This window comes from Pleurodeles waltl, chromosome 9 (assembly GCF_031143425.1).
Source record: "Pleurodeles waltl isolate 20211129_DDA chromosome 9, aPleWal1.hap1.20221129, whole genome shotgun sequence".
NCBI classification, from domain to species: domain Eukaryota; kingdom Metazoa; phylum Chordata; class Amphibia; order Caudata; family Salamandridae; genus Pleurodeles; species Pleurodeles waltl.
The window spans coordinates 358,408,842-358,435,163 of NC_090448.1; the positions used below are offsets into that span (position 1 = coordinate 358,408,842).

General features: G+C 41.3%; 1 protein-coding gene across 4 annotated transcripts in view; it reads left to right on the forward strand.

Annotated features, from left to right (window-relative positions):
* Window positions 1–26,322, forward strand: part of LRFN1 (leucine rich repeat and fibronectin type III domain containing 1) — a 695,926-nt gene that overhangs the window by 337,867 nt on the left and 331,737 nt on the right. For all 4 annotated transcript variants that reach the window (XM_069206932.1, XM_069206931.1, XM_069206934.1 and 1 more), the window contains one exon: window positions 14,261–14,344. The gene's annotated coding sequence lies outside the window, so the exon portion shown is untranslated. The remainder of the gene's footprint in view (window positions 1–14,260; window positions 14,345–26,322) is intronic.

A 26,322-nucleotide genomic window follows, 5' to 3' on the forward strand; every position in this document is an offset into this window, starting at 1 on the left:
AATGGCCTGCCCCATTATTGTCCTACCTACTCAACAATGTCATCGGCTGCCCCACATTAACCAATAGAAATGTCCCTGGGCTAATCAGGGCATCCCATCATGGACACCAAGAGGAATGGCTTTCTATGAGGCATCATGAAGTCTGCAAACACTTAATGTAAGTAATCAAAGGTATCAATGGCAAAATCCCCACTCTCACTAGTAACATGTGTTCAGCCAGTTTAAACGATTGTTCCCTCTAAACAATCCAGATGCATCTTCCAGATTTCAGTCTTCTGCTGCCCCTTGTCTAGAAATTGCACCCACCTACCCTGCAGACTAACACCTCTCTTCTGTCATTCAAGATGGCTCTTAAATTAAATTTAATGGGAATCAAATGTCTTAATCACCGATCTCCTACTAACATCTCATTCCTTTTGTATCCCCCACCCATTGTTTTTGGCCATGGGTCAATATGTGACATGTAAATATTGACATTTGTAATTACTAGAGTATGTCTTTGTGTCTCGTCCACCATCGCTCTCACCCATTTCCATTTCTAATCACTCAAACGTTTTTTATTGCTATATACAGTGTTATACTTGGTAAATCTGTGGTGGTAGAAAGGGCACCTAGTGAAATAAATTGCAGTTCATTTCAATTCCTGTCATTACTGACTAGAAGCACAAGAACTCATAAAAAAACTTCCAAAGATCCTTTGGATATCTAAATGTCTGTATCCCGTATACCAGCCTCAAGGAAAAGTGCCATTTCCTTCTCACCTCCTGCACGAAGGAGCATTCCCTTACTGATCTGGGGATGAAACTATCATCCAATGAACCTCCCTCAGTGACTGTCTGGGAAAAAAGACACAATGGAGAAATCTATGAAAAAGCCCCGTTGGCCAGAGATTCCCAGTTTTCCCAGACTCTTCTGTCTATGCCCAAACATGGAGACCCTCCACATACCCTTTTGAAAGCAATATTGCACAGGAAAAAGCAATAAGTTTACATTTAGGTCCTGGTGCACATGCACAACATTGATGTCAATCCTCAAAGTCAATTAATTAATCTGTGCTCAACCCCCTGATGGCTATGGTGCCGAGCAGACAGGCTTATCTAAGGGCAAAGTGTCTAATATTTATGAAGTACTAAAACAGTAATAAAGTCAAAATGTAAAAAAAAAAACTAAATTAGAACACAGAGTCATATTAAAGTTTTAAGTAAAAATAGCACCAAAAACCACAAAGAGCCATTGATAGTCACTGGTCATGGTAGACTAGTACCAAGAGGCAATTTGAAGTCGACAGCACAGGTCAGATAATAATATGCTTTCATAAGCAAATAAAAAATCAGCAAAGTTAGCTGTAGATTTTCCCAATGTTTTAGAAAGCAATCACAGACAAAGTCAAGGCGGTTCACCTTTTTAATGTGATCACCAAGCTATAGGCTATGACTAATTGTAAAACATGGTATAAAAAAAGTTTTTAAAAGGATTAAACACTAGAAAAACAACATACACGTCTCTTTCGAAATCATGATTTTCCAAATATCTCTCTGCATGTGATCTAGCTTTAAATGACAAAGAGGGCTGGTTGCAGTCAAATAAATGACTGGAACAGCTGTCTTAGGACATCAATAAGAACATGTCAGGGCAATACATTCCCAGTTCTGATTTACTTTTCACAAGGCACTAAACTGTAACTGTTCATTTGTTTCTCTGCAGTAGGCCAGGGAGAAGATGTATGGGCTTGCTGCAGAAGAGACAGCTCCTTTCCAGGGGTGTATGCAGCAGCTCGCCCCTTCTCAGAACTATAAATGCTGCATCTGTATGCCCAGGCATGGATTTTTATAAAAGATAAAGCCAAACAAACCTGTCCGCTCTTTTGTCAAATCCCTGTATAAGAATATTTGTTGCTATCCCTTGTAGAAGACCTAGGATAGGAGTGGGGAGCAATACCAAGAGCATAGGTGTAAATCTGTTCAATAGTTTTGGAGCTATTAAAGAGAAAGAAATATTGATATCTAGGGACGCAGATCCTCCACGGAAGGATCTGAAGCCCAGTGGGGAAAAAAACACACACACCATAGCCTTGCAACATGGGGTTGGGTGCATGTGGGGTTTTGGCTGCAGGGCCTGTCTACTGGGGCTGTGTGTGGTGGTGGTGATTGCATTATTGTACATTATTTATATATTCCTTTACATTAAAAAAGAAATAGAAATTCACAAAAAAAAAAACAAAGGTTACAGGGATGCTATAGTTCAGTTCATGTTTTACATACACAAAACCATAGAAATTCAGCAGTTATAATTATACTTATAGTGATACTTATCTGAAGAAACTATGGGGCAAATGTACAAGCCCCTTGCGCCGCCCCAGTCTCATTTTTTTCTTACGCTAAGGAGGTGGTAATGAGGTCCCCACCATTGCAATATTTACAAAGTGGTGCAATGCACGCATTGCAACACTTTGTAACCCCTTGCTCCAAATTATACCTGCACCAGGAATGATGTAAGCAAGGTGGGCATTCCCACGCAGTGAAGCCCAAAAAAATGGTGCAGTGAAATTTACAAGATTTACATCATTTTTAAACACCTGCTCAGGGCACTCGTAAAAGTGGCCCTCCCATAATAACCTATGGGCCTTTCTGTGCTTTGCTGGACTAGCGCCATCATTTATGGCACTAATTCAGCAAAGCTCTACAATAGCATCATAAATGATGATGCTATTGTCCTAACATGCACCATGGTGCACTGTATAGTAAATACTGTGCTACCAATGTGACGTTAGGGGGTGCAGGGAGACGAAAAGAAAAGTAGTGCATCAGAGCTGATGTGCCACTTTCTTGTAAATATGCCCCCATAACTCATGCTGGGAAGTACATAGGCCACAAGTTTAAGGGGCTCTTTTACAAGCCCCTTGCACCACGTAGCATCATTTTACACTATGGCAGCACAAAACAATCCTCTACCCTATGCCCTACTTGCAAATTGGTGCAGTGGTACCATTGCGCTAATTTGTAAACCCTTGCACCACATTATACCTGCACCAGGTATAATGTAAGCAAGGGAGGGATTCCACTGGTAGGAGGCCCGCAGGAATGGCACAGTGAAATCTACAAGATTTCACTGCGTCATTCTAGCATAATTGTTTAACGCCTGCTCAAGTGCAGGGGTTAAAGTGACACGAGGCTGTTTTCAATGGGCCTCCCTGAGCTTTGCTGGGCAAGTGTCAACGTTTTTCACACTAGTCCAGCAAAACGCTACAGTAAATACAGCGCTAGCTTGGTGTCGTTAGGGGACGCAGGGTGGTGCAAGCAAACTGGCTCATCATGATCAATGTGCCAGTTTGTTGTAAATGAGCCCAATAGTTTCTTAGCCTGAGTATAACTACAGGTGTAACTATAACTGTTGAATTTCGATGTTGTTGGGTTGGTGAAATGTGAACCTAACTATAATGTCCCTGTAATGTTTGTTTTTAATTATTTATATATATTTTTTTTATTATTTGTTTTTATTATTTTTTTTATCTCAGGGTATATAGAAGAGGAATTAAGAATAGTAACACCTCATCTCTCTCTGTACACTTATCTTTTGATATTTTTTCCCTCACTATTGTTGCAACTATATTCTACCCCATTGAAACTCTGGGTTTAATATTCCATACTAAAATCCATAGATAGATACTAGTCATCCGATCAAAATGATGGTAAAGAAGTTATGCTTTAGGGGAGGGGCAAGAAAAGGAACGAAACCCATTGAACACGCAGCAAGCAAATGAGACTTACACAAAATAGCCAACCACTGGTAAGCAAAGGGCTGGCACAAAGCCCACTGTAAGTATTGTCATTGTTTACAGTAGGTCTATCACAACAAATAGCTCCAATATGCAGGCGAGACTTCAAATGAATCGTTCTGCACTTCCTTTCCTCCCCAATAGCCGTCAAGGTGAGATATGGCTTTATAGAATTCCGCTTTTCCCAGACAGCCTTTCTCATAACCACCGGGACATGGAAGGATATTCCTAGAGAGAACAGAATGCGTCACTAGTGTAATGTGGATCGCAAAACTAAGGGTCAGATTTACAAGAAACTGGCACAGAGCGTGCTGTGCCAAAATTAGCAGCACCGCACTGCGCCAGTTTTGAAATGCAGGGATGTGCCTTAATTATACAAGAATAGGGCATACCCTTGCATTTCCCTTGCACCGGCCCTAAATTAAGCAGCCTTTACCAATACAGGCATCCTTGCACGATAGTGCAACCGTGTCTGTGTTGAGGAGTGTGTTTGTTTATGTCCATGAAGGTGTCCCTTCCTGCACTTAAACAATCATCCATGGCATTTTGCTTCTTCTATGTGTGCTGCAGAATAGAAAAAGCAAAAAACGAAGAGGAATAAAAGTATTCATCCTCGTTGCACCCTGCTAACGCCACCCCTGGGGCGCTGCCTCAGGAGAGATGGTTAGCGCCACCAGAGCATCACAAAAAGTGATGTTCCAGTGGTGCTAGGGCCTTTTCAATCTGGCCCTATGTCCCATCTATAACAAGTATGTGCTACCTTAAAAAATACTAGAAGGTGCTTCCTAGGAAAACATTTTCTGAGAATGGAATTTGAAGTTGCCAAAATGTGGGACAAGAAACAAACTAATCCCACGTGCATTCACCTGGAGCCATCAGAGACAAGGTTGGCAGCAGCTCAAATTAAACATTTAATTAAAGGTTGATAGCTGCTTTCAAGTTCATGAACGCCTATGCCAAATGGAATATTGTTTATAAATTGTAAAGAAGCATTTCTAATTAGTTGAAGTATTAGGAAGGTCACACTTGTATTGTCCTAGGAAACCCTACATTCGGTAATTAATGTTTAATTAGATCTTTATAGAAGATCTCGAAGTGGGGTAGTGGAGGATATGGAAAAATGATATTAGTGTTTATGTTGTTCAGATGACTTGATTGTTTTAATGTTGTTTATATAACAAAACTCCAGGTTTGGTGAGTAATAGATCATGTTTTGTTTCTGTAATCAAAGGCCCATTAAGGTAAAAACGGTATAAAAAAATAGAATTTAGTTGCATGTGTGTTATCGCAAAAGACCTGCTAAGATGATCAGTAGACCAAAAAAAGCAAAGAAATAATTCCAACAAATACCAGTGTACAAAGTAAAACCAAACATGGGTGAGTTATTTATAGTACAAATGATCTAAGACGAGTGGGGTTTACGTGTCAGAATGCGAAAATGCAGAGAGGGAGTAATGGGACCCAGAGAAATAAGCAGAGAGGGTTGCAATGGGAAAAGGATTGATTTTTGAGAAGCAGAGGAAAAGAAAGGTGTGGACTAAGACAGAGATGTAAGGAGTGATAGGGTAAGAGCAAAGGTAAAAATGAAATAAAAAGTGAAAGAGAACAGATAGGAAGGTATTTAAGGAAGTTGGTTGCAAACTGCTGAAGAATGAAGAGGAGGAGGAATAGGGAGTGATCAGTACTTGTTTCAAGCAAGGAGTGACAAGCTTATAGAGTGTAAGTTCTTATTGATTCTAGCATTTGTAATTTTTCATTTCACAGTATAAATGCACGACAACAAGTACTAAAATTCTAAGTAAAACATGGATGGACAAGCTACACGCAGGCAGTACTAAATTTGAGCATGTGTCCACTGGCACTCTTTTGAGGACCAGCAACTAGTTTCCTCATCAGTCTTTGACTGAGAGCATGCAAAAGAAAAACAAAAAAGGGAGAAAAAGAAAGAAGGGAAAGACGGAAAAACAGTGGCAAAAAAAGAATGCAGGGATGAAAAAGAACCTGAAAAATTGGGATCATGGGGCAGGAATTTTTTATTGGTGGATTAAAGAAGGCAACATTTGATGGAATCAAGGCTATGCAGCCTTGATACTGGGCACCCCAACATTCAATAGTAGTATACGTTGTTTTCCGAGCAACACTTTTGGCTTGGAACGTATTTATTTACAAATTAAGCACTGATGGAGGTGACATGGAACCACCTGAAATCTCAGAGGACGAGGGGATGGAGAGAGGGTAGGAGAACGATAGGGAGGTAAAAGGAGAAAGACGTAAGGCAGATTAAATGAATGAGAAGACAATAAGGGATGGCAAAGACTGAGAAATGATTGACAGTAAGTCTGTGTAGAAAAAGAAGAGAGAATGGGTGTACATCAACTGACTAAAAGAGGAAAGAAAGTTGGATACAAAGAGAGAGAGAGAGAGAGAGGGAGTGAGAGTGAAAGTAGGGGGGTGACACAGAGCGAATGGGTAGAGATGAACATCTTCACTGAAATATGTATCACAATATTAACAATACCACATTTCCTACATCCTTTTACACCCCACATCCACTACCACACTAGTACCAGTGTCCTATGCCAACGTCAGTGTACTTCCATCAATCCACCAGAGCCGGTCTCCCACTGCCACCATCCATCCTATTCCAGCATCCTCAGAACCTGTCCCCAGCTGCCCACCTCATTGTTTACAGCAGCTCAACTAGTACTAGAATCTGTGCATCACAACATTGTCATTATCAGCCATCATTGCAAAGATAAATGCTTCCTCCATCTCACATTATACTTACTCACTACAATCCTCCTTGGTCAACACCTCAAATGAACCAATCTCTCCTTATTACTAACCACGATGCACCCCGACATCTCCCTGCATCAGTCCCATTTTGCCAGCTTCTGTACCTCCTTCTTCTCTCATTCCCAGGTTTAGGCATTTCAACCTATTGTGTCCCACTTATCTACTACTGATCGTTTATTAGCAGCATCCGTGTATTACCACCTCACACAGTACCAGTCCTCCTCACTGTCCACCTCCATGCATCCACTTTGGCCAAAGTAGCAGACCCAAACTGCTGGTGTCTCTGCATCTCCCCTAGTGCACTGTACTCCATTCCCATCTCTATGTGTCGGGTGGCATCATCACCAGTGCCACATATCATGTACTGTAATTCCCTGTGCTGTCATTTCCTGTGACGTAATTCATGTAAAATCACTTCCTGTAATGTCATTTGTTTTAAAGGTTATGACAGAAAGCTAAGCACTTTCCCCTATTGCTTTCACCAAGCACTTTATTTGTTAAGGCGATGGCTTCAGTTACCCAGGATAAAGGATAGAGTAGCTTTTTAAAGAACATTAGTTTGGGGTTTTTGAAGGTTGAGCGACATGCAGAGTCTTTAAGGGAAGTGTCTTCTTAATTTGTTAGGGATGACTTCCAAAAAGATTGATTGCCTTCAATGGTTAAAAAACAGTTTACATGTAGCGCAAACGCAAACTGGACTTGAAGGTAGTGGAGCGCTTTACAAGAGCATCAGTTACTTTACACAAGGGCACATTAATTACTTTGGTAGGCACAGGAAGAATACTTGATTTGCCCAGAATCACATGATGCCAAGACAACACCAAAACTCGAATCTGTCTCCCCAGCTCCAAAGTCAGCAACTCTGCCCCTTATGAACCATCAATCTCATTTCACAACAGCAATGCATTATTTGCCTGTTGCATAATTTGGCACCTGAGCCCTACATAGCTGCAGTGCTTAATATAAACCAGTGGTCGCAAGTGGAACCCACAGGCACTCATTTTTGGAGGACAACTCATATTTTCCTCATCATACTTTGAAGCAGAGCAAGCTAGACAAAAACACAAAAAGGGGAATGAAAGAGGATGAGAAAGACGGTAAAAGAGAGACAAACACAGCAGGAATGAAAAAGCGTGCACAAAACATAAAGAGGGAGAGTGTCTAATAGTGGATGAAAGTATGATTCAGTGGAGCCATGACGATGTGGCTTTGGTATCAGGCATGTGGGAGATGCATCAGCTCCTTTTCTCCTGCACAAGATGCTCTTCAAGAGATGACTCAGACTTTTCCTGGAGGCAAGAGATACTCTCACCACTTCCACTATACAAGAGATGCCTCTGATCCTTCCTACACACCAAAGATTTTTCAACTCCTTTCTGGGTTTTTTTTTAATGTAGAAGATGCTCGAGGTCATTCATGCATGTAGGAGATGCCCGACACCCATCTTGAATGCAGGAAATGCTTCTAAGCATTCAGGAACAAGTTTCTTCTGATCATTCCTCATAATATTTCATCTGCCTACAAGTTTGAGATGCTTTGAACACTCCCTGCATGTAAGAAATGATCTCAGCCCATCAAGTATGCATGAGATGCTTCAGATTCTCCTGCATGGAACCAATGCTTCCACGTTTCCTGTATGCAGGAGATGCCTCAAAACCTTTCAGCAACAGGAGATTCTCCCATGTTTCCTTTCTGAATGCAGGAGTTGATTCAGACCCTTCCTACACGTATTGGGTGCTTCAAACAGACATCCTGAATGCAATAAGCACTTGAAAAACTTCTGGCTCGCAGGATCTTGTGTAGGCAAAACTGCATACCCTTGTTTTGTTGCTTGAATTATGTTAAAGGAGATAAGTTAAGGGAAAGTTCTAGACCTTGCAACTGTGTAAAACGTTTTTTAAACTTTGCCAGCTCCATCAACTGCAAAGCTGATGAGCTGTGAAGAAATGAGCTGTGTTTGGCATTTGGAATGTTCTTGATGGGGCACAAGGTGTTAGTGCTCAGCTGGGCCTCTTCTAGAGCGCTGCTATCTCATTACGTAGGTTACAGCTTTGGGGTAAATGTATGCTCAGATTTTTTGAACAGCCAAAAGTAGTAAATGTGTAAACTTGCACAAAAGTGAAAATTACTCAAACGTACATAACCTTCTGTGCATTAGCTTGGTGGAGGCATGTGAGTTACACTTTTGGAGTAAATTTACACTTCAATTTAGTGAATAGCCAATATTTAGTAAACGTATTTAAAAGTATAAATTACTCAAAATTGTAAGTTACCTTTGTGAACCAGGTCCTCTATCTGTTCAGACTTTCCTATAAAACAGAGATTTTGGAGGAGACTTCTAATGGTTTAGATGTTAGATGATGATAAGGGGGAAACATATTCAACTTCCTGTCAGATATCTTGAAAGGTGACTTGCAGTTATATTGCACAGGACAGGGCGATTGCCTGTTGGGAGTGCAAGTGGCAATAACTTTAGCAAAAGAAGAGGTCCCCTCTAGGCAGGTCACTGAAATGTTAAGTAGACTGCTGTCTCTCTCAGCCTGTCAGGGTCAGAGGGATTTTCTACCTCAAAGGAAATTGGAGACAGCATGACCATTTATCACCTCTATTTCAAAGGTATGTTTAAAACAAGGGACTTGCATCATTTGTGGTTGTACAGCACCCCTTGAAGAAAGTCTTTTAAAATAATGAGGGATGACATGCCCATCTCATGCTGCCAGAGTTGTATGTCAGAATACTGTCTCCAGAATTATCTTCTGACATACATATTATAGCCTAAATATTGTTTCCAAAAATATAATCCCATTGGGTGTAGATTTTCTAATAACACAAGAGGCAGATTTACTAAAATATTTCTCCGCTGGGTTTAGATTTTGTATTGTACTCTAATGGGGTGTTATTTGTTGAAACAATATTTATGACACAGTATTTAAATATAGCCCCATTTGGTGTAGGCTCACTGTTATCTCTGATTTGGTGATATTTTTGCATAAGATACTTACGGACAGATTTACAAGGCCCTAGTGTCTCCTTGCATCACATTAGCGTAATTTTATCTTACGCTAATGTGGCTCAACAAGGCCAAAATTGCTGCTCAATATTTACATGCATTGTGCCACTTTGCGACTCCTTGCGCCAGATTATGCCTGCATCAAGTGTAATGTATGCAAGGGGGGCATTCCAGCATTAGGAGGGCCGCAAAAATGGCTCAATGAAATCTACAAGATTTGATTGCGCCATTTTTGGTGTAAATTATAAAGCCTGCTCAAAGCATGCATTAAAAGGATGCACCAATTGAAGTCAACGGGCCTCCTTGCACTTTGCTGCACTAGCATCAAAATGTTTGACGCTAGTGCAGCAAAGTGCCACAATCGTGTCACAAATGTTGACGCTATTGGCCTAACGTGCGCCATGGTATGACCTATTGTAAATACGGCACACCCATGTTGTCATTAGGTGGCAGTGGTGGGGTGCAAGAAATTTGGTACATCAGTACCAATGCACATTATTCTTGTAAATCTGGGCCTTTGAACACAATGGTTTTGTCAGGCGATATTTAGATTATGATATTATGACACCATGGCACTGTTCATTTAAAGAAGTCCTTGAAGATTTAAGTGATCTAATTCTGGATCACTGGAATTAGTTAAGGAGGTTAATTTCACCACTAATTAATAATGACTATTGCTGTATATTATTCATTACCAGAATTAATTTATGTTAGGGTTAGGTTGCTGTGTACAACTGATGCGTTTTATTTTATCTATTTATGCTTCTGATTTGTTTAAAGCTATTTTAAGCCACATATCTCAGGGTAGCAATAAAAACATAAATACAACTTAAAGCAAAAAATAAACTGAAGAATACATTACAAAAATAAATTCATACAATTTCGTTCTACAAGTAATAAATAATGTTTAAATAAAAATGATGCACAGTAACTATACCATGAGACATCCACCATATGTAGAAAAACAATAAACGTTCATTTTTTTTTAACAAAAATTATATCAGAGCCGGTGGAAACCTTGATTTCACCGTTATTTGAACTGAAACCTGAAAACCACGTGTTAAGTATCTCTGCTTTGACCTCTCTCCAAATCTCAACCGAATCTCAAACGTGTAACCTTACTGTGTGAACTCTTGGGCCCTAAGGAAAGGTTAACGTTTGGCGTTTGAAGAGCCATAATGGACTGCCTTGTTAGGTGATCAGACTTACTAGCTCTTGACGTGAGTATACTGTATTTATATTAATATGGCTCCCGTGTCACCGGTACCAGAAATTACTAGCCGATTTTGTGAATGAAGCGGGAAAATTACACTCCGAAATTTTCACCCCCAGATATTTAATCTGCTGACAGTAGACACGATGCTTTGGGCGAAAATGGTAAAATGGTAAATACATTTCCTGCTGGAATAGGCAATGAAACACCAGTTACAGTCTTGATATTTCTGAACCCGAGTAATACATGCCAATAGGCCCGATCAGGTGGAGACTCCCGATTGTTGAAGCAAAAAATTGCTTTATTTTCGCTTGCTCCGTCTAAAATTGCCTCTGCTTCAATATGTCAATGGGAAAAGCATTCTTCCGATTATTATTTTTTTTATCTCCCACTCTCCTCTCCTAAAACATTGACATGTATGCTAATATACACAGCACTGGCGGCCGGCAGCTTTAGGAGGGAGGGGAGCGTTCGGGACACACACACACACACACACACACACTCATTCTTTCACACACAGACACGCAGGCACATCCATTAACAACTCATACCATTCAAACATGCACGCACGCACGCACCAAACATTAATTTTAAAAGATCGCACACACTCATTCTCTCACACACACACGCACGCACGCACATCCATTAACAACACTCAACATGCACATCCATTAACAACTCATACCATTCAAACATGCACGTGCACACCAAACATTCAATTTAAAACATCACATACATACACACACACTTACCTTCAGCCTCCAGGTCCCAGGAGGGTTGGGATTGCTGCCTTCTCTCATTGGCTAACCTTAGGTCAGCCAATGAGGAAAGGCAGCAGTCCCAGCCTCATCACAGAGTGGAATGAGGTCAGTGAGACTGCTGACCCCACCCCACTCTGTGACGAAGTGTCACTGATTGGCACTCGCCCTGGGCGCTTCAGGGCTTAAACCTGAAGCCCCCATGGAAAGTGTCAATTGGTGACGCTTTCTTCGTCACCCAGGGGAGGACCTCGAGGTACCTTTGCTGAGCCGAGGAGGTCACCTGTGACCTCCTCAGCCCAGCAAAGTTCAGCTCAGGCAGCAAGGAGTGTGCGCAAATCACACATGTCTGCTCCTGGCTGCCTGAGCTGAACATGGAGAGTGTCTGTCAGGCTGACCTTTGTTCAGCCTGACAGACACTCTTCGTGAGGGGCAAAAGGTGGGTGTGTGTGGCCCCTTTGCCCTAATGGACGGGCCGCCACTGATACACAGTAGGTATACTTCAGATGTGGAAATACCAATGTTGTATTCCTGCATCCCTCATAATCACTTTATTCCACCTGCCTTGTCAAAAACAACATTTTTAATAGAACAGTAGCAGTGAAAGAGCAAGGGGGGCCGTCGGCCCGTAATGTAAGCAAAGAAAATGAGTCCGTTAACCAGGGGTGTGCGACTGTCGTGTAATGTGCTTTTGCATAATTGTGCACAATTTTGGGAAAATTATGTGGAAGGTGTAATTACGAGAAATGCAAATCAGTCATTTAGCACTATATTTTAGCTTGAAATGAATCTCCTATTTTTGACGCATGGATGCATTTCACATTAAAAGGTAGCACAAAAAACATGGCTGCCATGATCAACAGCAGCATTCTGATTGTTTGCATAGGTCAAATGTTCCTCTGTAATTACTTTGCTGCAAACGACCAAGTAATTAGGCAAGGTGTAAATTTGTGAATTTCTCAAAACAAGTTTAATGCAAAAGTTCCTTAAATTACGCCAACTTCACCAGTATAATTTAAAATCTAGATTTTATTTCCATCTCTTTATTAAAATGGATTAATAATTGAGACAGTTGCATCGCTGCACTCTTTGGAGCTACTGGACCTGGAACACAAAACATACTATGTCCATACTTACACATGTCTGAGTAACTAATTCTCTTTGTCTTTCCTCTTTTCTTCCTATCTTCATCACTCTCTCTTCTCATCCCTAACTCCCTGTCACTCTCTCTTTGACATATGCGCCTCCACTTTCTCTCTTTCTCCCTCTATTCTTCACCATTTAAGACTTCCTAATTTTTTTCAGTTTTTCTTCTTTACTCCCTGGTCCCTTTCAAACAAGCCTCTTTTTCTTTCCTTTTATTTCCCCCTCTTCACCTGTAGTCAGATTGGTTAGATCACAGGAATTGCTAAGTAATCTTGGAAGACTCTAAGTCAGTGGTTAATTTGTAAATAAAAATGTGCCGGTGACCAAGGCTCTCCACCAAAACACAGGACTGTGGCGTTTAAATGTGCGAGCACAGAGTACTGAGGCAGCGTAATCCTAAAGGCATCTCAGGACTCTTTAATCCATTTACAGCCACTCCGTGCCCCTTGAGCTCATTCTTGCAGCTTTCTGCTTTCTCCTTTTGTTTCCTTTTTCTGTTTTTCTTTGCCCCATCTTTCCCATAAATGTCTTTTTCTCAAGGAAAATACCTGATGCAGAAAGATACGTGCAGGCCCTCAAAAATAAGTGCTGGTGCCCTTCACCGTCAACCACCAGCTCAAGTTAAGCACTGCTCTAAGCATCAAAATGAGAGCCACAATCAAACTGACATTGTATGCCCTTTGACTGCTATGAAATAACGGGACGTGCTGTCAGATGATCAATGACCTTTTGAATGGCCACTTGGGATTTCTTTTAAACTATTTGAAGGACAAACAAAGTATCAATAGGTGATTGATGATCTCAGCAAGTAGCCAGGAACAAAAAATAGCAAACGCTTGTGAAAAATCACCAGTCAAATTGATAATGCTAGCAGCTCCTGACAAACATGGGGGCACATGCGCACGTACACACACACACACACAACAATCACAGAGAAGTCTTATGTGTATACTCATGTATGCCTAGATACTCTAAAAACAAAACAGACCCACACCACATGTCTGCAGTCATATCGGCTTGTGCACAATCATTTTATCTATAGTTTACACTTATCCATGAGTAAATTCTGCACAGTCAGATATTCACGTTTGGGCTTCTTGAGAAAGTGTTAGTTAAGTGCGTAGTATCCTGTGCATTTCAATTCCCTACATATCTAAGCTGATGTCTGAAATATAGAGAGTGAAAAGTTAAGAGTGAATGATGTAACAGAATGTTGGTGTGGTCTGGAGTGGGAGGTAGGAGAGAGTTGCAGTTGGGGGGAGGTTGGCACCCTAAAACATCCTACCTGTTGTTGCTGTAACCTAAGAGCCCAGCATGAATTAAATAACTTAGCTCTTTCTTGAATGGATCCAGAATCATTTATGATTACCCTGCTCTCTAACGTCTACAAGGTCACAAGGGGGGAGTAGGGCAGTAAGAGGCAGATGGGGTAAAGCTGCAAAACATTCACCACAGCAAGAAAGCAGGTTCAGTCGTAGCTTGTAAATGTGTGCTTGTAACATACCTTACTTTTTCATGTAGAGAGGCAGGCTTTAATTTACACACCTTTCTTTACTCAACAGGAACCATCAAAGAGTCTCCATGACTGGCAGTTTAAGGCCATACCACCAATCACATGCAGGCGTTTACCCAGCAGTGTAAACTAGGTGAGTGTGACCATGTCCGAAGGCTTTCAGGCCTACTCTTCCTCAATTTGCACCTTTGGAAGTAGATCAGTGATACATTGTTACTATTAGTGTAACCTTACTCATGGACTGCAGGACTTATACTATGATTGAATAGTATTTGACTGTCAAGATGACTCACCTGTGCTACAGAAAACACCTTGATCTGTATTGGAAGATATGAATAGTGGGACCCTTGTTCTAAATGATGCAAAATATGCACTTTATTGGGTTAAGAACTCCCGGGATTAAAACAGATGCACATGCTTTCCTCCAAGGCATGGAAGTAGCCAACATTTGAAGCTAAGGACCACCCTTTAATGTATTGGACAGCATGCAATGATCTACTTTGAGGGCACACATATATAATAGGATGACCACCTCACTCCTGGTCCTCATGTGCATTGTCCGCAGTACTGAACTTTTTTATCAACAAACCTTTGGTTTTAGATATGTTAGTCCAATTATTTTAAAGAAAGCACAGAAGCCTGGAAATCATTAGTTATCACACCGAAGTGCCTTACTGGCAACAGTGTCCATAATGATCTGAAGTGAGATGGTCCACCTAGCCATACCAGAGCCTGTGTGACACACATAGTTCCAACTAGCACAATAATTGATAGTAATGTAATACTATTCAGCTCCAGCTTCAGTTAGGTTTTGTCTCATAAGTATTAGTGTGTGCCGTCTTCCGCCACAGCACACACTTTCTTGCCACAACAATGAAGGTGCTTAGAAAGGTTGTGTTAGAAATGGGGTCTTTGGTTCACAGTCAGGTTACCCCTTATTCAAGCAAGGACCCTCACTCTATTCAGGGTAAAAGAGAATCGCCCTCAGCTAAACCCTTCTTACCCCCCTGGTAGCTTGGCAGAGCAGTAGGCTTAACTTGGTGTAGAGTATTTGTACAAACACACACATTAACTTAATGAAAACACTACAAAATGACACAACACAGGTTTAGAAAAATAGAAAATATGTATCTAAACAAAACAAGACCAAAACCACAAAAATCCACAATACACAAGTCAGGTTATCAATAAAAAATAAAAAAAAAGAGTCTTTAAGTAGTTTCAAATACACACTAACACTGTGTCTTGTTTCCGGTCCAGGGAGGACCTGGCTTGGCAGTTCGGGCTGGACTGTTTCCTTGAGGAACAGGGTCAAGACTGATTTACATATGGCTGGGTCCAAACTGGGGTGGCATGGTGTGCAAAAGAACAATGGATTAAACCCAGATCTGTGACTGGGGGTGAGTGTTTGCATTGTTCAGCACTCTGTCCATCATCCTTTTGTGTTGCTAATGTTGCCCTAAGTGGGAAGGGTATGCCCAGACGTTGGTCCCTTGCTCACAGTGCCACTGGATTCAAGCTAGCCTGGCTGGTGAAGGGTGAAACCCTGAAACCGGTCCCAGGATGCTTGTTTCTAGTCCAGGGAAGACCTAGCTTGGCAGTTCGGGTTGGCCTGTTCCCATGGGGGACAGAGTCAACACTGATTTGCAAATGGCTGGGTCCAAACTGGGGTGGCATGGTGAGCAAAGGAACGATTGATTCAACCCAGATCTGTGACTGGGTGTTAGGAAACTATTTTTCAACCCTCCCCAGAGTGGCGCAAAGAAAACACAAACACCAGGCAAGGCTCCGGAACAGATGAAATGTGTCTTGAGGTACCAAGGTTTATTGGCATGCCAAGGCAGACGCACATCCCAGTGTTACGTCTTACAAGCTGGCATCTTCTACCCTGAAGCATATAAGTCAGGCATTTATATATGTTAATAAGTGCTGTCACTGCACAACCCAAAAAGGAGACACAGTCCAAACATGGGCACGCACATACAAAAGAAATGCTACACATACAAAACTAGAAGTCCATAGTATAAAAATATACAGAATGCAGTGTGAGCATGAGCACGTGAACAGACAACAGGTGGTCCCTAAAGAAATGGGGGCTGGGTTGCTGACTGAACTTAAAGTGTGAGACCGAGCTAAACTTTACAACGTGGCTTGGAGAGGTTTGTTTGTACAACTGGCATAGGTGTCAGAGAGGTCAGTAGGGAAGTCTTACTGGGATTCAGATAAGGGTAAAGAGAGTTGGAACTAAAGTATAATATCTATAGGTACATACATGTGAATATATATTTTTCCCAACACTGGGGTGAGTATTTGCATTGTTCAGCACTCCGTCCATTATCCTTTTGTGTTGCTAAAGTTGCCCTAAGTGGGATAGGGTATGCCCAAAAGTGGGTCCCTTGCTCACTGTGCCACTGGATTCAAGCCAGCCTGGATGATGAGGGGTGAAACCCTGAAACCGGTACAGGATGCTTGTTTCCGGTCCAGGGAAGACCTGGCTTGGCAGTTCGGGCTGGACTGTTTCAATGGGGAACAGGGTCAAGACTGATTTGCATATGGCTGGGTCCAAACTGGGGTGGCATGGTGAGCAAAAGAATGATGGATTAAACCCAGATCTGTGACCGGGGGTGAGTGTTTGCATTTTTCAGCACTCCGTCCATCATCCTTTTGTGTCACTTTCTAAAAGTGGCATTTTCAAACACACAATCTTAAAATCAACTTTACTAAAAGATGTATTTTTAAATTGTGAGCTCAGAGACCCCAAACTCCACACACCCATCCGCTCCCAAAGGGAATCTACACTTTAATCAGATTTTAAGGTAGCCCCATGTTAACCTATGAGAGGGACAGGCCTTGCAACAGTGAAAAACGAATTTAGCAATATTTCACTGTCAGGGCATATAAAACACATTACTATATGTCCTACCTTAACCATACACTGCACCCTGCCCTTGGGGCTACCTAGAGCCTACCTTAGGGATGACTGACATGTAAGAAAAGGGAAGGTTTAGGCCTGGCAAGTGGGTACACTCGCCAAGTCGAATTTACAGTTAAAACTGCACACACAGACACTGCAATGCCAGGTCTGAGACATGATTACATAGCTACTTATGTGTGTGGCACAACCAGTGCTGCAGGCCCACTAGAAGCATTTGATTTACAGGCCCTGGCACCTCTAGTGCACTTTACTAGGTACTTACTAGTGAATCAAATATGCCAATCATGGATAAGCCAATTACATACACATTTTGTAAAGGAGCATTTGCACTTTAGCACTGGTTAGCAGTGGTAAAGTGTCCAGAGTAACAAAAACAGTAAAATCAGAGTCCAGCACACACCAATAACCTGGGGAACAGAGGCAAAAAGTTAAGGGAGACCACGCCAAGGATGAAAAGTCTAACAGGTTGATTCTCCTCCTAGGCATGCGTTTAGTGTTCGCACTATCCTTTTGATGGTAATTACATCACATACTCATTTCTCAATGAATTACTCAGGTTACCAGGAGGCCTTTACTACCAAGGTTTCTCCAAGATCTCAATATGTGCATTTCCTCAAAATATCACACCTTTCTGCCACATCTTGACCTGTATTTCTACAGGCTGATGTAATATGGATATACCTCGAGACATGTGAGACCCTATGGTTGCAGGTTAGAGTTTCCGTCTTACAAGATAGGATTTACTATTTTGATGGACGCTGGTAGTGAGAACTGTTATTGGCATTATAGAAAATTGTGTTTGTAGTATGTATAAAAACTGCATCTACTGGTGCAAATTCTATATTTAAATGCTATTTAAGGTATTTTTAAAACTTTTGTTTAGTTGCTGCATCTAAATTTAACAGATAAACTATTTATGTACTCATTTAAGAGATTGCCCTGAATAAGGTTAAATTAATTCTTGATATATGTTCCAGGAAGTGAAGAGGCAATAAAAGCCAAGATCTTCCTTAGAAAAGAGAATACCATCATAATAAGTCAAACTTCAATGCTACTTGCTGCTAACTTAAAACGTTCAGTATACCCACCTCAGTATGCTAGGATAAAACAGAAACCTTGGGGGAACAGAACCTGTCACCAGTAAGATATCACGGCCCTGACCATGAAAATGTGGCTCTTGAAATTAGAGTCCAGGATATCATTTGACAATGATATTATGGACAAAATATCGAAAGGTAACTATACATAGATTTTCTATACCTAGCACCACCTATATGTATCTTGACAATATATGTATTGTCAAGATACATAGATGTGGCATTCAGAATAGTAAATCTAAACTTCCCTCTGTGCACTCACATTTCGATATTTTGGCCCAGATTTATACTTGTTTTGTGCTGAATTGGAGCCTTTTTTTAACGCAAATTTGGTGCAAACCTAACTCCATATTTATACTTTGGCACTAGACCAGTCATTTTTTGCTTGCAGGAAACTACCTTGCATCAGTGAGATGTAAGATAGGCGTTCCCGTGCAAAAAATGAAGATGTGGCTTTAGCGCCATATTTATTCCCCCATGCTAAAAAAACGCACAGGGGAAGGGGGCCTTAAATAATGTTGCTGAGCTTGCTTAGCGCCATTATTTAATGCCTGGGTCAGGGCAAGTGTTAGGGGACCTGTGGGACTATTTCCATGGTCAGACACCATGGAATGGGCCCACAGGTGCCCTTCACTAGCCCCAGGGACAGCCCCACCCACACCAGAGGGACACCATACGATGGGGGAACCCATCTGAGGTAAGTAAGGTAAGTACAGCTAAGTATTTTATATATTTTTTTAAATGGCATGGGGGGCCTAACTTGGGCCCCCCTACATGGCACTGGGCCAAATGGCCATACAGAGAGGACATATGTCACCTAGGCATGGCCATTGGGGTGTTGGGCATGACTCCTGTCTTTACTAAGACAGGAGTCAAGTGCTTTCTGTACACCTCAGGAGGGAAACAGCAAGAAAACTATAAGACTCATAATGTGACACATGTTGCATATTCACTAGTTTGGTCAGTCACTCAAAATGTAAATTATAAGGCATGCAGCCAGAACCTGCAATTTGCTGGTGTTTATGTTCCAAACCGGAGTCTGAGAAAAATTCAGTTTGCCCTGCCACCGGAGCAGACAGTCTGCTCTTGTGCTGTGCAGCCCATAACTGGGATGCAGCATGCACCGGAGCACAGGAGGGAGGCAGCTGCGCTAAAGAGGACTTGTCAAAGAGGAGGACCCCTGGGAAGACCAAGGTAAGTCCTTTTCTCTTTTGTTGTCATTGTTTGTGCACACTGGTGCACAAACAAGGACTGAAACAGCAATTTTTGCTGCCCTCGGCCCTAGCCTGAATTCAGGAAGCAAAAGACAGCTGATGTTTCAGGCCTCTTGTGCACCGGCCTGTCCTGTATTCAGTGCACATGGGGCAGGCCGGTGCACAAGAGGCCTGGCAGCTTTTACTGCCTATGGCGCTAGCCTGAATTCAGGCCCGATCTCCGAAGCGCTAAGCAGGGTCAGGCCTGGCTGACCAGGCCCGACCCTGCTTAGCGCTTCCTAGATTAGGAGCATTCAGGCCTCCTCGGGTCACAGAACTCCACCTCAACGGAATTCAGTGGAATTCGGACTCCATGAACTCTGCCCAGGCCTAGCCTTGATCTGAATTTTCTTTTTGAAAAGTGGTGTTAATCATAGGTTGGATCCGTAAAAACAATTCAGGGTAATCTATGATTATGTAAATATGTTCATTTAATTTGGCATGAATTTAAATTTGTCTTTATTGGATATCCTAAAAAGTTTGTGTGACATGGTCCTCCTGGAGCTATGTTTGAAATGCTGACTTTAAAAAGTGACAAGCTATTATCTACTGTAAACTGCAAGAAATGTAATGCAAAGATTGAGCAGCCAGTCTATTTTATAAATTATGTTTGTTGTCTTTTACCACTCATATCTTTCTGTATCAACAAGGTCCCTTGTAGGGCATGCTAATTCTACAAAATCTTGCTTCTTTCTCTGTGGGCTCACCATCTAAAAGAAGAGTTCAGGAAGAGATCATTATTCTTGTTACTCTGAATTCAGAGGTCATCTTCCCTATTAAAGGAGTTCAGGGGCAACTTTAGTTATTGCATGCAAGGCCAGAAATCAAACTTATTGCAAGCAAATAAAGGTGGCATTTCCTTATGGTTATGGCTGATAGATTGATCAGCATTTGTTTTGCATTACTCAGCAAGGGTTCTTTTCAGGAGGCAATCAAAGGAATATTGAAGTGTCTTTCCTCACCATTGCCACAGAGTGTACCTTTCAAATGCCATTTGGCAAAGTGCAGTCTAAAATCAAGATGGGATTGTATTGAATTGAATTATAGCAGTTGTATAGTACTTTCCTGCCTCCACAGGAGGGCTTAATTTGATCAATTCTTTTAGAAGCTCATCTGTGTGGTCTGAGTGTTCTGGTTTACGCAGTATTTTAGGCATTTGGGCTTTCTTGCTCCTAGTAGCAATTGACACATGGCATATTGTGACTAAAGAGGGTATTAGAGACATTAATCTCAAGACCACATGACAGCGGGAATGCAAGGAGCAGAGAGTAATGATAGGATGCTTTATATCTTTGCCTAATGTTGGCATTTTCTCTTTTGTAAACTATATTTTATTAAAGAATAACAAAACATAGTACCAGCACTATGAGATAGGTCATACAACCATTCACAAATATACATGTATGTAAGAAGCAGATGCAAACATTCACAAGTACGAGAGCTAATTTCAGTATTCATTACAACCCGACATATGCTGTCAAGAAGACATTTATAAATACTAAGAAAAAAGAAGAGCAAAAGGTACCAGACGACAATTACAATACTGCTTTTCAGAGAGAAGCCATTAGTCTTCATTGGGCATATCAAATACCCACTAGGTGTCTTCATAAACAAATCACTGAATAACAGTGGTTAGCAAAACTTTCTCATAACCATATAAACTCATTCTGTTAATCCATTCTTCAACATTTAGCTCTAAGTGTGATTCCCATTTCCCAAGTATAATTGTATTAGCTTCTATCAGTGCTCCAGAATGCCATCCTTTTTAGTTAATAATAAAACACATTTATTAAAAAAGTTTTATAACACCCCTAGCAACTGTGAAAGTACAAAATGTTTCCCAGACTACAACTCTAGCTTGGCATAAATATTACACCAGAAATCTGTCACCTTAGAAGAATCCAAAGTGAGGTCTCTGAGCATGCCCTTGAAAAAGCAACAGGCCCAACATGTATATATATATCTGACAATTCAAGCTTTTTCATACTCAGAGGAATACAATTTATAGGGGAAATACAATTTTTGCGTTTTAATACCCACATAAAACATTGATGCCTGTCCTTTTCCTCGTAGAACAGTGACACACATACCAGGCACTATTGAGTGACACAAATTTATACAGATACTTATTTTGGATAAAATGGTGATGTGCACACAAGATACACACACCAGACAATATTGAGTGACATGAAAATAAATAAGTATGTGCGTATTGTCGAAGCATTTGTACGCATACTTTTTTGGATATAAATGTGAACCACACCAATTCAACATTATTTGAAGGTTGGACTTCTCTCAGCTGTCTTTAATATAAGGAACAGTGACAGGCACACCAAAAAATTAAGTTTTAAAGGTACTTATTGCATGTCCTTTTCCTCGTAGAATGGTGATACACACACCAGGGATTTTCATAGAATTTTTGTTGATTATTTTATGTAGTGACTATATAGTGAGTAGTAAATATTTTAGAAGCACATACACTTCACATTTACTAGATTCTTTGCATTAAATTATACTTAAGTTCAGATACATTGGCTAAAATGAATTTGCCTTCACTTCAACCTTTCATGATTACTTTAGGAGAATCTACATTAAAATGGGAGGAATGGAAGGACTATTTTGTGAACTATATCTCCACATGTGATAGTGAAGATCTTTCAATAGAAAATAAAAAAAAGTATTTTATTACATTGGCTTGGACCAGGGGGTTTGAAGGTGTACAATTGTATGGACAAAAAAAATACATTCAGGTGATTAAAGGGATGTGTTTATGCATGCATTGGCAGATCTCAATGCTTTTTTTGCAACTATAATGTACAAAGCTATTGATCACTATAACATTTATCACAGAAAACAGGGAGATAATGAGAAAATTGAGGATTGTGTTGCTGCATTGAGAAACTCGGCTCTCTCTTGAGGATTTAGGAGATTAGAGAATGAATTAGTCTGAGACCAAGTGATAATGCATTACAATAACCCCACGTTTCAGGATAGACTATAGGTTCATGGAGAATCTAGTCTACAAGAGGTTGTTGCCATTATTAGCAAAGCTGAGTTGACATCAAGATGCACTAAAGCTATTGTAACAGCAAACAAAAAAGAGGGGGGAGAGAATTTGGTTAAGATAGTGAGAACAAAATCCACTAGATCTGGTCAAGAAGCAACAAAATGAGACAGGAAGGTATGGCTAAAGAGAAACAGAAAATAAGGGCCTGATTTAGATATTGGTGGAAGAGTTACTCCCCCACAATGGTGATGGATATCCTGTCGGCCGAAATCTAAATACATTGTATCCTATGGGATTTTGATGTTGCGGATGGGATATCTGTCACCATTATGATGGAGTAACATGTCTGCCAATATCTAAATCAGGCACATGGTCCTAATGCAAGTATGAAGAATCTCAAAGGAAAATGTTGTCATTGTTGCAGTTCCACTTATTAAGCGTATGACAAGAAGTGTCCAGCTTTAGGTTATATATGTTCTAAATGTGGTGTGATGGGATGCTATGCTAGAGTCTGTCGCAAATCCAGTTGTGTAAAATGTGTGATTGAAGATTGTGATTAGAGTAACCTGTTGGATTCAGAAAAAGAGTACCCTCAGGTGTGATGTGTTCAAGAAGTTAAAGTAATGGAAGTAAATGGACATAATAGGAAGAAACATATTTGTAAATGTAATTGCAGGTGGTGTACATGTAGAATTAGCTGATGACTCAGGGTCATCATATACTATTGACAATAAGGAAATACAGACAGAAATGTTTATACCTAAAATAGGTAAAATTTTAGAGAAAGCAGATTTTAGCCCTCAAAGATTCACTGGAGAAAAAATAAATCTGTTAGGTTTTCATAACTTGGTGTTTGCATTGAAAGGCAGGGAAGCGTATTGTAAATTGTACATAGCTGAAAATGACCCATCCATTCTGGGTGGGTGGGATCAAGGAGAATTCAGCATATTACTCGATCCTAATAGTCCTGGTGGTCCCAGAAAACGAATAAGAAACTAATACATTAGAGAAGGAATTTCCTTCCCTGTTCTCCGGTAAGGCGGGAGAAGTAAAAAAATGTGTCCATAGGATTGTCTTAAAGGGAGATGCCTATCCATGAATACACAAAGTGAGAAACATTCCCCTTAGTGTCAAGGAAGATTGATGCAAGAATCTAACAAATTGGTAGACTCAGGTATTATTGAACATATAGAGTACTCTGACTGTATTTCCCCCTTAGTTGTAGCATTAAAGGTGAATGGATGCATTTGTTTGTGCGTAGACTTGAGAGAATTAAATAAAAACATTTTTGTAGCTATGTTTCCTTTCCCCCATAATAATGATCTGCTGTTAGTGACTCAAAGGATGGAGTGATTTTCCACTATTGATCTTATCTCAGCGTTTCACCCAGTAATGTTACATGATGAAAGTAAGTATCTCATGACTTTTATTACACCTTTTGTGTGCTTTCAGTGCCTTTGCAGCTGTGATATTTCAGAGGTTGTTGTACCAGTTATTCCATAAAAACAAGAATGACATATTCTTTCAGGATGATATTTTAGTCACGGGAAAAGACAGAACAGAACATGATAAAGAATTGAGAAAAGTATTGAAAATACTGGAAAGGTATGGCTTGACAGCAGAATTGTCTAAATGTAAGTTAGCAACAAACAGGGTTGCTTTATTAGGACATGAAATCAGTTTGAAAGGTATTACACCCAAGATAGAATTGGTTAAGGCTATTAAACAAGCCCCTATACCTCAAAATAAAGATGTGGTTTTTCCTTTTTAGGAATTGCAGAAAACGATTCCAAGGCAATTACTTAAAAAAGGTTGCAAGATTGCATGGTCAAAGGAATGTCAATAAGATTTCAATAGTTCCGCAAATGATATTTACAGAGCTCCAGCTTTGCAAGGATTCAACTCTAATTGTAAAAGTGTCATCACCACTGATGTCTGTAGGAGGCTGGCCCAGTTATCCCTTATTAGTGTAAAAGAGGTGTTTCTAGCAGCTTAGGCTGATAGAAGGTAGCTATGGCACAGCAGCTTAGGCTGAACTAGGAGACATGTAAAGCTCCTACTATACCACTTATATCATATGCACAATATCATAAGAAAACACAATACACAGAGGTACTAAAAATAAAGGTACTTTATTTTTATGACAATATGCCAAAAGTATCTCAGTGAGTACCCTCAGTAAGAAGGTAAGTACTATACACAAGTTATATGTACACAAACCAAAATTAGGTAAGTAATAGCAAGAAAAGTAATGCAAACAGTGTAGAATAACAATAGGTTGCAATAGGAGCACATAGGTATAGGGGCAACACAAACCATATACTCCAAAAGTGGAATGCGAACCACAAATGGACCCCAGACCTATGTGAGCTTGTAGAGGGTCGCTAGGACTGTAAGAAAACAGTGAGGGTTAGAAAAATACCCCACCCCAAGACCCTGAAAAGTAGGAGTAAAGTGCACCTACTACCCCCAGAGAGCACAGAAGTCGTGATAGGTGATTCTGCAGGAAGAACACACACACCAGCAGTGCACTGACAACGGATTTCCAGACCTGAGTACCTGTAAGACAAGGGGACCAAGTCCAATAGTCGCAACAGTGTTGAGGGGGGCAGGAGCCCAGGAAACCCCAGCTGAAGGTGCAAGGAAGCTGCCACCAGTTGGAAGAAGCTTGGAGTTCTGCAAGAAAGAAGAGGACTAGGAACTTCTCCTTTGGAAGACTGATGTCCCACATCGCGATGAAGCTTGCAGAGGTATTTCAACGCAGAAAGACCGCAAACAAGCCTTGCTAGCTGCAAGGGTCATGGTAGAGGTTTTTGGGTGCTGCTGAGAACCAGGAAAGACCAGGATGTCGCCTTTTGGAGGAGGAGACAGATGGGGCACTCAGCAACTCAGAAAGCCCTCACAGAAGCAGACATCACCCGCAGAAGTACCCCAACAGGCACTTAGAAGAAGAGTGAACCGGAGTCCATGTGAAGTTATAAAAGAGGTTCCCACGACGTCGGAGGCCAACTCAGAGGGTTTTGCACTGCAGGACAGAGTGCTGGGGACCCATGCTTGGCTGTGCACAAAGGAAATCCTGGAAGAGTGCACAGGAGCCGGAGTAGCTGCAAATCACGCGGTACACAGCTTTGCAGTCTAGCGGGGGGAGGCAAGGACTTACCTCCAACAAACTTGGACTGAAGAGTCACTGGACTGTGGGAGTCACTTGGACAGAGTTGCTGTGTTCCAGGGACCACGCTCCTCAGGATGAGAGGGGACCCAGAGGACCAGTGTTGCAGTCTTTTGGTGCCTGCATTAGCAGAGGGAAGATTCCGTCGCCCAACGGGAGATTTCTTCGGAGCTTTTGGTGCAGGGTGAAGGCAGGCTACCCCCAGAGCATGCACCACCTGGGAACAGTCGAGAAAGCCGGTAGGATTAGGCACTACAATGTTGCTGGTTGTCGTCGTGCTACTTTGTTGCGGTTTTGCAGGCGTCCTGGAGCAGTCAGCAGTCGATCCTTTGGTAGAAGGTGAAGAGGGAGATGCAGAGGAACTCTGGTGAGCTCTTGCATTCGTTATCTGAAGAATTCCCCAAAGCAGAGACCCTAAATAGCCAGAAAAGGAGGTTTGGCTACCAAGGAAGGAGGATTCGCTACCAAGAGAGGTAAGAGCCTTTCAGAAGGAGCCTCTGACGTCACCTGCTGGCACTGGCCACTCAGAGCAGTCCAGTGTGCCCCCAACACCTCTGTTTCCAAGATGGCAGAGGTCTGGGACACACTGGAGGAGATCTGGGCACCTCCCCTGGGAGGTACTGGTCAGGGGAGTGGTCACTACCCTTTAC